Here is a 10,754-nt window from a genome sequence, read left to right as displayed (position 1 = left end):
CCAAAAAGGAAAATTAACATGACATTAATTCAATGAGATTCAAGGAAAAATAAAGCAAAAGAACAACACCACATGCCAAGGTGGAACACAAAGGAAGTCCTAAAGTGACACTAAATTAGATTAACAAATTAAAAACAAGACTCAAAGAAAAATTCTAGTTATGTCCATTTGGCAACATATCTAAAAGATGAAAAACTCCAAGAATTCAAATAGGCTTTTAATACAACTCAAAATAATGAACAATTTTTAAGCAAATCAAACATACACATTTTTTTTGCTGTTTTGAACGTGTATTTTGACGTTAATCTTTATCACCTTTTCTTGCTCATTTCTTTTTCGTTTTGTTAATTATTTTTCCATTGTTTTCTTATAGATATATATTTTATCCATTTAAGATTTCAGCTAAAAACTTGAAGTATTCAAGCCATAGCGGAGTTAAGAAGACAGTCTGCCATAATTGACAACAACCAAAATTTCAACCTAGAAACTAAGAGTAGTGTTTATGTTGATTAAGGTTTGGATAGTTACAATTTGTGTTTGCTTATGCTCAATTGTCTTGGATAACACAATTCAAGAGAGCTTAAGACTTATTTTGATTCACAAATCCAGCCACAACTCAACACCACAACTCAATTTCTTCATAGGCATCATATAGGAAACTTAGAAAACAAAAAAAAGTTCAACAATAGGACTACTTCTAGGAATTAATTTAGAACATGTTATGAACTAAATAACATGCATGAATTAGACTCAAGATTCAAATGATAGGATAAGAACTGATAGAATACATGAACAAATGTATCTAGAATTTAGTCAACAAAATCAAAATTCAACACAAACTTAGAATATAATGTGACAATTATTATGATTAAACATGACTCTAAGACAACATGAATGAAGTGATTTATACTTAGATTTTTGTCTTTTCTTTTCTAATCAATATTTTTCAAGAAAATTGAGATCTAAATGTTCAGCATAAGAAGATTATGACTGAAAAAAGATAGAACCTAAAATCAACACAAAAACATGATTCAGGAGTAGATCTATAAAATTTGAACCATAGAAATGCAAGAACAAGTGCAGATCTAAGATTTAATCGGTTTATTTTTTTGAACCTACTCTAAACAACACCAAACCACAAGACAATGGAGGAGATACATGAAGAAGATGATGAAGAACAAGGAATTATAGTGAATTGACCGAACAAAAGATAGAGGAAGCAAAAGAACATCACCTAGATAAAGATGCTCTTGATACCACATGATGTAGCTCCATGTAGAGCTTGTAGGCCTTGGATCTTCTTCATCAATAGAGTCCTTTGATTCTTGAAGATCAATGGCAGCAGAATGGAGAAGGAGTAAATGTGATATGAGACGCCATTTCAAGAAGAAGATGAGCCAAGAACAAGCTCACTATCATAGGAAGTCATGAATAAGAGCTTGAAGGTAGGAGAAGATGAGTGGATGGAGAGGGAGAGAGGGGCACAACATTTATGCCTCAAATGAGGTCTGAACTTTGAAATCTAATTTCTCAAATTATCAAAGTTGAAAAAATGCACACACAAGGCTTCTATTTATAGCCTAAGTGTCACACAATAGGAAGAAAATTTGAATTTCTATTCACATTTCACTTGAATTTGAATTTGAATTTGTGGAGCCAAAATTTCACTAATTATGATTAGTAAATTTCAGCTATGGTTCAACCCACTAATCCAAGATCAAGTCCAAGATTCTCCACTAAGTATGCTTAGGTGTCTTAAGAAATGTAAAACATGAAGGACATGCACAAAGTGTGACTATATTATGTAACAATAGGGTGTAGCAAGCAAATTCTTACCTCCCACTTAGGCTGGTTTGAAATTTAATTGAATTGGGCTTCTCCCAATTCAATTAAATTTCTCTCCCAACACACACATCAAATAATGCACTTAATGCATGCAAAATTACATAACTACCCTTAGTACAAAAACTAGTCTAAGTGCCCTAAAATACAAGGGCTGAAAAATCCTACATTACTAGGATACCCTCCTTACACTATGGAGCCCTAAATACAAGGCTAAAAAATAATGAAACCCTAATCTAATATATACAAAGATGAGTGAGGTGATACTTAGCCTATGGATCCAAAATCTACCCTAAGGCTCATGAGAATCTTAGGGTCTTCTCCTACATCTCTGGCTCAATCTTCTTAGAGTCTTCTACCCAATGCCCTTGGGGGATAAGATTGCATCACATCCCATCGTCAAACCTCTCTGATTTTTGGATTGGAAGTGGGACCGTACCACCACTCCACCTTCGCGCATGGTTTTGGTTCAATGGCAAGGTTTTGCTCTAGAAGACACCTCTTGGGAGGATTGGAATGCTCTTCAATCAGCTTATGACCTCAAGGATGAGGTCACATTTGGTGGGAAGGGTATTGATAGCAATTCCAACCAAGGGAATAACAGGCCCAAGAGAGACATGAGAAGACCCACTTACCTTGAGGATTACGCATGACAAAATTGGTTGCTGCTTTTCAAAAATCTGTTAGAAGCATTAGTGGAATTGTTAGTGAAATTGATAATGGAATTTTGTTATAGCAATTTAGTGATTCTGTTATACCTGCTTTTTTCATTATGTATTAGGATGAGAGCCTTATTCGTGCTTTGCACTCTTGTATCATCCTATATAAACCAAAAAAATCTATGAAATAAGATGAGAATTATCTTGCATAAATTAGCTTTGGTAGAGTAGATTAGCTGTTACTACCAAACATCCTAAACCTTGTGTTCAAATCAAGGATTCTTGCTGAGGTTTTCTTCTTCTGGAATCTTGTCGTACTCTTTAGCTGTGGAATCCATCAACAGGTCAAAACAAAATCATACAATGGTCTTCCAATTTCTCCTCCATTAAGCCTAGCAATTTCTTCTTGTTTTGTGATGGTCTTGGATATGACCCAAGAACAAAAGATTTCATAGTGGTTGTAATCTCCTTCACCGAATATGACTCATCAAGCCACATGGAGTATTTCTCAATTAAAGAGAATACATGGATACAAATTCAACATACTCATTTGCATTACAAATCATGCAATTTTTGGAACAACTGCAACTTAATTGGGACATTTTTTAACAATGCCCTCCATTGTTTTTTTTTATATAATTATGAGACATATAGGTATGTTTTTCTTGCCTTTAATTTGGTTGGAAAAACTTTTTTAGAGATACATATGGCGAATCAGTTTGAATTTATACATATCAGCCTCATGCTTTAAATGTATTTGGAGAATCATTGTGTCTGTGTTATGAGGGAGATGGGGCAAGTTGAAAATTCAATTCAAATATGGGAACTGAAACAATACATTAACCACACATCTTGGATAAAGGCGAATACATTGATTATCAATGACATTTGGTCTGGTTTATTCTTACTAGTATGAAATACTGAAATTGGTAGTATTGTTGGAAGTGATCCTATTGGCATATTGGTCAAATGGAATCAAGATGGAGAGGTCGAAGAACAAAGATCATTTAATTATATTCATGATGGATACCAACTGATTGTGTACAGAGAGACTCTATTTACAATTTAGGATTATGTATTATTATGTAATCTTGTTCCAATCTTTAATGTTTGTCGTATATGCATTAAAAGTGGTCCATCTATTATGCTAATTTGTCGTATATGCATTAAAAGTGGTCAATCTAGAGTTAAGTTGGTGCATTATTGAATAACAAAGTATACTAAAATGATGTTTTTTTCCTTTCTCCTGTACTTATGTGTTTGGATAATCTCTAAAATTAGGATAGAATTGAAGCAAATAAAAGTAACTTCTACTTCTACCAAAATTAATTTTAGAATAATTAATTATGTAAAATTAATTTCATTTAAATTAATTTTGTCATTATCAATCCAAACTACACTAATTCATGGTGTGTGTTTGGATTAGATTCATAGTGAAAAAAAATAAAAAAAAATTCATGATAACAATAAAACAACTAATAGATACTTTTACATTTTCATGATGTAACCATGATTTTATGGAATAAAATTAATTCTTGTGTGTTACTTGATCGTTGCCCGACAAGTGTACCGGGGGGCGCAAGTAGTATTAAAACGATGATACAATTAATGGTTGAAAAGAGAAATAAAAGTATGATCTAGTCTAAATGAAAGCGAGTAAAGTGAGTAATGGTGTGTGAAAACAAATATGCGAACATGTTTGTTCCTCCTACAGAGTATTTTGATGTAATTTAAGGATATTTCTCTACTTAACAGTGCTCTTGTATTCTATGCTGAGGTCCTAACTACTAAACCCCGATGTCTCGTGAGTTTAGCCTAATCCTAACTAGACTTCATTCTCAGATGTCTCTTGTTGAACTTAGCGTAACCGGACAACATTACAATTACAACATATCGAAAAACCAAGTTACCGCACTCTGTGTCCAGATATACGATAATTAGCCCTGTCCTATCAAGTTCTAAGGATCAAACCATTTTCCAATGAGGATGATCCTAACTACACATGCGTTTGCGTGATCAAGACAAAAACATGCGAGAATTAAAGGCCGATAGGAACAAAGAACACATGAAAACACTATTAAATAGATATGAAAGATTTTACATCATTTACTCTGAAGAAGTTCCCAACTGAGGATTTAGCCTTCCATTGCGAGAAAGCTCCTTTTTACAAGTTTAAAGAAGAGAAGAAGAGAAATTGAAAAAGTACAAAGTGGTGGGGATGTCTCCTCCACCTTTAAAAACCTCACAATCTCTCAAAAACTCCTTCAAAGCTCTTCAAGATGCCTCCTTTGGTCTGCTCAGTCGCCTTTGGGTCCGCATGCTCCAAAACTCCCCTCTAATTCTGTGTTTTCAGATTTTATATGGAAATCCTGTCGGTGGCCTCTTGCTGAGCGCCAATCTTGCGCTTAGCGTGCATTAGCGAACGGTGGCTCAACGCCAATCTCGCGCTTAGCCTGGAAGATGACGAATGACTCGCTTAGCGAGCGACAACGAGCTGAGTGCGTGCTTGCAAGGTAGATTCTCTTCTAGATTCTTGTGTCTTGCTGAGCTCGCTGGTGCCTTGCTTAGCGGGATATACTCTCTAAGCGCACAAACGAGGCTTAGCGAGACACCAGATTCACCACTTCACAAAATCTCTTTTTTCACCTGAAATAGAATTGAAATTTACATTAATTACAAGCGGAAGATTATAATGAGTAATGATCAATTTATTAACCAAAAGTATTTACAATACTACAAAAAGAATTGTAACTTGGAGGAATTCTATATAATTATCAAAAGTTTCTATACAAAAGTTAGTCGTATAAAACGACTAATGTTACTTAAACACTATAATTCTATGGCCAGGTTATTCTCATGTTGAGTATATAATAAACTATCTTGTTATTTTGTTGAATAAAAAATTATAAGAAATGGAATTAATTTTTATGGTGACTAACACATAAAAGCCCTACCACAACTTATTTTTGCGGGTTTGGGTGGTTTGGCAATGGGTGTAAACAAAGAGCACAAACTATTGGTGTGGGATTGAGCTCACTTGCAAAACAGGGTTGGTTCCAAGTTATTATTTTTTCAATTATTTATGTTGATGTCCCTCTGGGAAGAGAAGTGTCATGGTGATGCTTTGTTTTATTATTGAAACCTGGATTTGTCTTTTGGTAAAATATAAATTATTCACAAAGACAAGACTCTATTAGAATTTGGAACCCAAACAACACGTACTTTAATTGATTATGAAAATATTAAGAAACTAGATTATATTTTTTTTTGCTTAGTAAAATATGTTTTGTTGATGTTGGACTTGACAATTTTAATATGGTTTGATGTATCTATGCAACTTAACTTCTTCTACTTATTTTCTTGTTGTCATATGTATTGGATCAAGATTTCTAACAAAACATTTATCATTCTTTTATTTTTAAATACTTTCCATATATATGTAAGTTTGTTAGGTTGTTATTTTGTTAGGTAGTTATTCTATTTTATTTTTTGTTTATTTCCTTCTTTAGTTTGTCTTTCTCCTTTTATATATATGTAGCTGATAATTATCAGCCAGACACTTATAATTTTCTTGCTGTTGATCCATACAAATTCTAAGGCTTTTCTAGTCTTTTTTCATCCTTTCTTCATGTACTTTCTTTTCAAGTTATCACAAGATTAATAACTTCAATATGGTATCGATGAAAAAGAATATCTATGATCCTATTCCTTATTGGGCATGTGATCTTCCCTTTGTGTCTCTCTTCTCCTAATCATTCTCACATCAGTTTTTCGGGTTTGGATTCATGGCGGAACAAGTTAAAGATTCCAGTCAAGATCCATCTCATCCACTGTTTCTACATTGTTCGAATGGACTAGGACTCATCCTCACCTCCTAGCCTCTTGATCACAAGAGTTACACCACATAGAGCCACGCCATGATGGTAACTCTTCAATGAAGAACAAGGTGGCCTTCATAGATGGTTCCCTCCCGATGCCAACCACAACAGATCCTACATATGCTGCATGGACTCGTGGTAACAATGCTATCATTTCTTGGCTTTATAATTTTGTTTCTAAAGATATCATTACTAGCATCCTGTTTGCAAATATGACTAAGGAAATTTGGGACAATTTGAAAATAAGATTTTCTAGAAAGAATGGCCTAAGAATTTTTCAATTGAGAAGGCAGTTAATGTCATCACAACAAGGAAATTATGATGTTAGTACCTATTACACCAAATTAAAATCTGTTTTGGAAGAACTCTCAGGCTATAAACCAACATTCCAATGCAAACGTGGAGGGTTACAAACTCTGCAAGATTATAATGAATTTGAATATGTCATGTCTTTTTTAATGGGTTTAAACGATAGTTTTGCTCAAATCCGGGGTCAGATTCTCCTCTCTGATCCTTTTCCCCCCGTTGGTAATGTCTTTTCTCTTGTTATTCAAGAAGAAGCACAAAGAGAAATTATTGTCAATCACATACCTTCTCTAAACTCTAACAATATGGCCTTTGTTGTCAATTCTACAACCAAGAACACTACTAATGGCAAGAGTAGAAATCCCAAGAAAGAGAGACCTCAATGTGCTTATTGCAACATGTTGGGTCATACAAAAGACAAGTGTTTCAAACTTGTTGGCTATCCTCCAAATTACTTCAAGAACAAGCCTCAACATACTGTAAAACAGGTAACTGATTATGCTGAGTCCTCAAATCAAGGTGCCAAAAATAATTTGTCTACTGCTTAATGTCAACATTTGATTAGCTTCTTGACAAATCAATTGAAAACTGAGAACAATGTTGATACTCTTGCCACAAATGTTTCAGGTGTATGCATGAATACTAATGTTGATACCCCTATGCCACTCATAATCTCATCACCTCTAATAACTCAGATGACATAGATATCACATCAATCATAGAAACACCGCAACATACTCCATAACCTGTTCAATTAGATCTTGCTACAACTATTCAACCTGAAATTCCTATTGAAGAACCCCTAAGAAGGTCTACCAGAGTTTCAAACCCTCCAAGACATCTCACTGATTATCACTGCTACAATATGAGCAGCACTAATAAAGTCACCTACCCTATATAGAATTACTTAGACTACTCAAAACATTCTGATTCCTATAAACACTACATTTGCCAAATCTCAAAAAACTATGAGCCTCAAACTTATAGCCAAACAATCAAGCATAAACCATGGCAAGAAGTTATATCTACCGATGGTCATGGAGCTCAATAACACTTCGACCATTGTTCCTCTACCTCAAGGAAAGAAACCTATCAGTTGCAAGTGGATTTTTAAGTTGAAACTGAATTCGGATGGGATAGTGGAAAAACATAAAGCTCGGTTGGTTGCCAGAGGTTTTACACAAAAATATGGGTTAGATCTTCAAGAAACTTTTTCTCCTGTGGCAAAAATAACTACCTTAAGGTTATTGATATCTCTGGCAGCATCAAATGGTTGGCATCTAGCTCAACTAGATGTCAACAATGCCTTCCTCAATGACACTCTTTCAGAAGAAATACTCATGAACATTCCACAAGGCTACAAACATAGTGTCACCAAAAGGCCCAATGCACCATTGGTTTGCAAGCTGAATAGATCTATATAGGGATTAAAGCATGCTTCAAGAACTTGGTTCAATGCTTTCAACAATACCTTACTCAGAAATGGATTCAAGCAATGTAAGTATGATTACTCATTGTTTACTAAAGGAGAAGGAGATAATTTCATAGCAATTTTAGTTTATCTTGATGACATTATCCTAGCTAGCCCAAGCAAGAAATCATCTCCAGAGCTAAGACAATTCTGAAAGAGCACTCCAAACTGAAAGACTTGGGAGATCTAAAATTTTTCATAGGCCTGGAGCTATCTAGATCAAAAGAAGGCATTTTCATGTGTCAATGATATTACACATTATATATCCTAGAAGATTGTGGAATGCTTGCCTGCAAACCATCTTCGATTCATATGGAAGCAAATAACAAATTGATGGCTAATTCAAGAACTAAGCTGGTTGCTCCAGGATCTTACAAATGTCTCGTTGGCAGGCTTTTGTACTTAACTATATCTAGACTAGATATATGTTACTGTGTGCACAAATTAAGTCAGTTTGTCTCCAACCCCTATACAAACCACATGCATGCTGCAAACATGTTACTTCGGTACCTTAAGCACATTATTGGTCAAGGTATTCTTTTTAGAGCCAACTCAGACACAAAATTACATGCATATGTGGATGCAGATTGAGGATCATGTCCTAAGTAGAAGATCAACCATTGGCTTCTGTATCTTCTTAGGAAATTCCTTGGTTTCCTGGAAAGCCAAAAGACAAAAGACAGTAAACAGGTCCTCAGCAGAAGTAAAATACAGGTCCTTGGCTTCTGTCTTTAGTGAAATTACATGGATTCAAAATTTGCTTATTGATTTCAATATTAGAACTCCTTTTTTTATTGTCTATTGTGATAACCAAACAACAATTCATATTGCTTCAAACCCCATTTTTCATGAGAGGACCAAACACTTAGAGATTGATCTGCATTTTGTCAGGAAAAAGGTTTCTCAAGGGATTCTGAAGCTCGTACATGTTAGAAGGTACCACGAACTTGCAGATATTTTCACCAAAGCCTTACCCCAAAATGCTTTTCTTAGCATCATTTCCAAGATGGGCATTGACTACATCTTCCTCCCATCTTGACGGGAGTATTGGATCAAGACTTCAAAAAAAGCATTTATCATTCTTTTATTTTTAAATACTTTCCATATATTAGTAAGTTTGTTAGGTAGTTATTGTGTTTCTTTTCTATTCATTTCCTTCTTTAGTTTGTCTTTCTCCTTTTATATATATGTAGCTGATAATTATCAGCCAGACACTTATAATCTTCTTGTTGTTGATCAATACAAATTCTAAGGCTTTTCTAGTATCTTTTCTTCCTTTCTTCATGTACTTTCTTTTCAAGTTATCACAAGATTAATAATTTCGATAATATGTGGATGAGTTATCTGAAATATCAAGTGTTTCTATATTCTTCTATGTAAGGCCTTGAATCTAGGATTTAACATAACTTTTTATTTGCTTTCAACTTCCTGGATTCCTACATGCGTTGCTTCTATTATTGATAGATTATAGTTCAACAACACTAGGGCAACAATTTTCTTCTTCAATGTGGTTTTGATACGAAAGAGTTTTATATTCAGCTTTTAAAATTATCAACGACTGTATACTACTATGCTTTACGACAAGTACATGGTTTAATAATTAGTTTGCCAAAGTGTTTAGAAAAAAAATCTTGCTTTAATAATTAGCTTGAAAAAATGTTTCACCTTCAATTTCTAACTATATCGTTTTACTGGATTGTTCGTTGTTATTTAATGTTTTTACTCAAGTTACTTATAAAAAGGCAAATTCAAGGTAATAGAAAATTAGAGTAGGTTGAAGTAAGTCTTGCAAAGCAAAAGCCTTGATGAAAACCAATGCCACCATGCCTTCAAAATATATTGATTATAATTCTACAAGGAGATATTTATCAATAATTATCCCAAATTCTTATGATGAAGGATAATATTTGTAATATCTGCTGACCTATCTCCAGACTTGACTGTTTAGGATTTGGGATAATAAGGAAAAAAAATTGATGGTTGTTGTATGGGCTCACACGTATTATTATTTACTGGTACAATACCATTGTATCTTCATATATGCAGATTCATATGTATATGCAACGATTCTAATGGTATTGAGGGATGCTGGTTGGGGTATGGGTAATGGTTTTCTTGTTATCGATCGATGGAGGATACTCTGATACATTATGCTAGAGTTTCTTTCTTCATGTAATCCAACACTTGTTTCTGTGATTAGATTATTCTTTATGAAAAATGTTCTATTCACTTTAAGAGTAATATTTTTAGAATCATATTTTATTTTTTCGTTTATTTTTTAAAATTTAATGATTAAGATTAGTTATTTTTATATATATACTTGACTTATAAAAAAAATTGTATCAATAATTTCACATTTCCAAATATTTACATTGTTCATCTAACTTCCATTTGTTGATGAAGATAGTTCAGTTTAATTTATGTTTTTTAATAAAATATGAGCATACGAAACTATCTAATGATAGATATCTCATTCAATTTTGTTTTCAAACAAATATATTGACTTATTTTAGGCGTTAAATTCACAAACAAGATAGGAGGTGACTATTAAGTTGATATGTTAAATTCTCTTCAAGTTTTTGTTCTTTTTATGTCTGG

This window comes from Glycine soja, chromosome 8 (genome assembly GCF_004193775.1).
Source record: "Glycine soja cultivar W05 chromosome 8, ASM419377v2, whole genome shotgun sequence".
NCBI lineage: Eukaryota > Viridiplantae > Streptophyta > Magnoliopsida > Fabales > Fabaceae > Glycine > Glycine soja.
Note: the sequence above shows the minus strand (reverse complement) of the source record.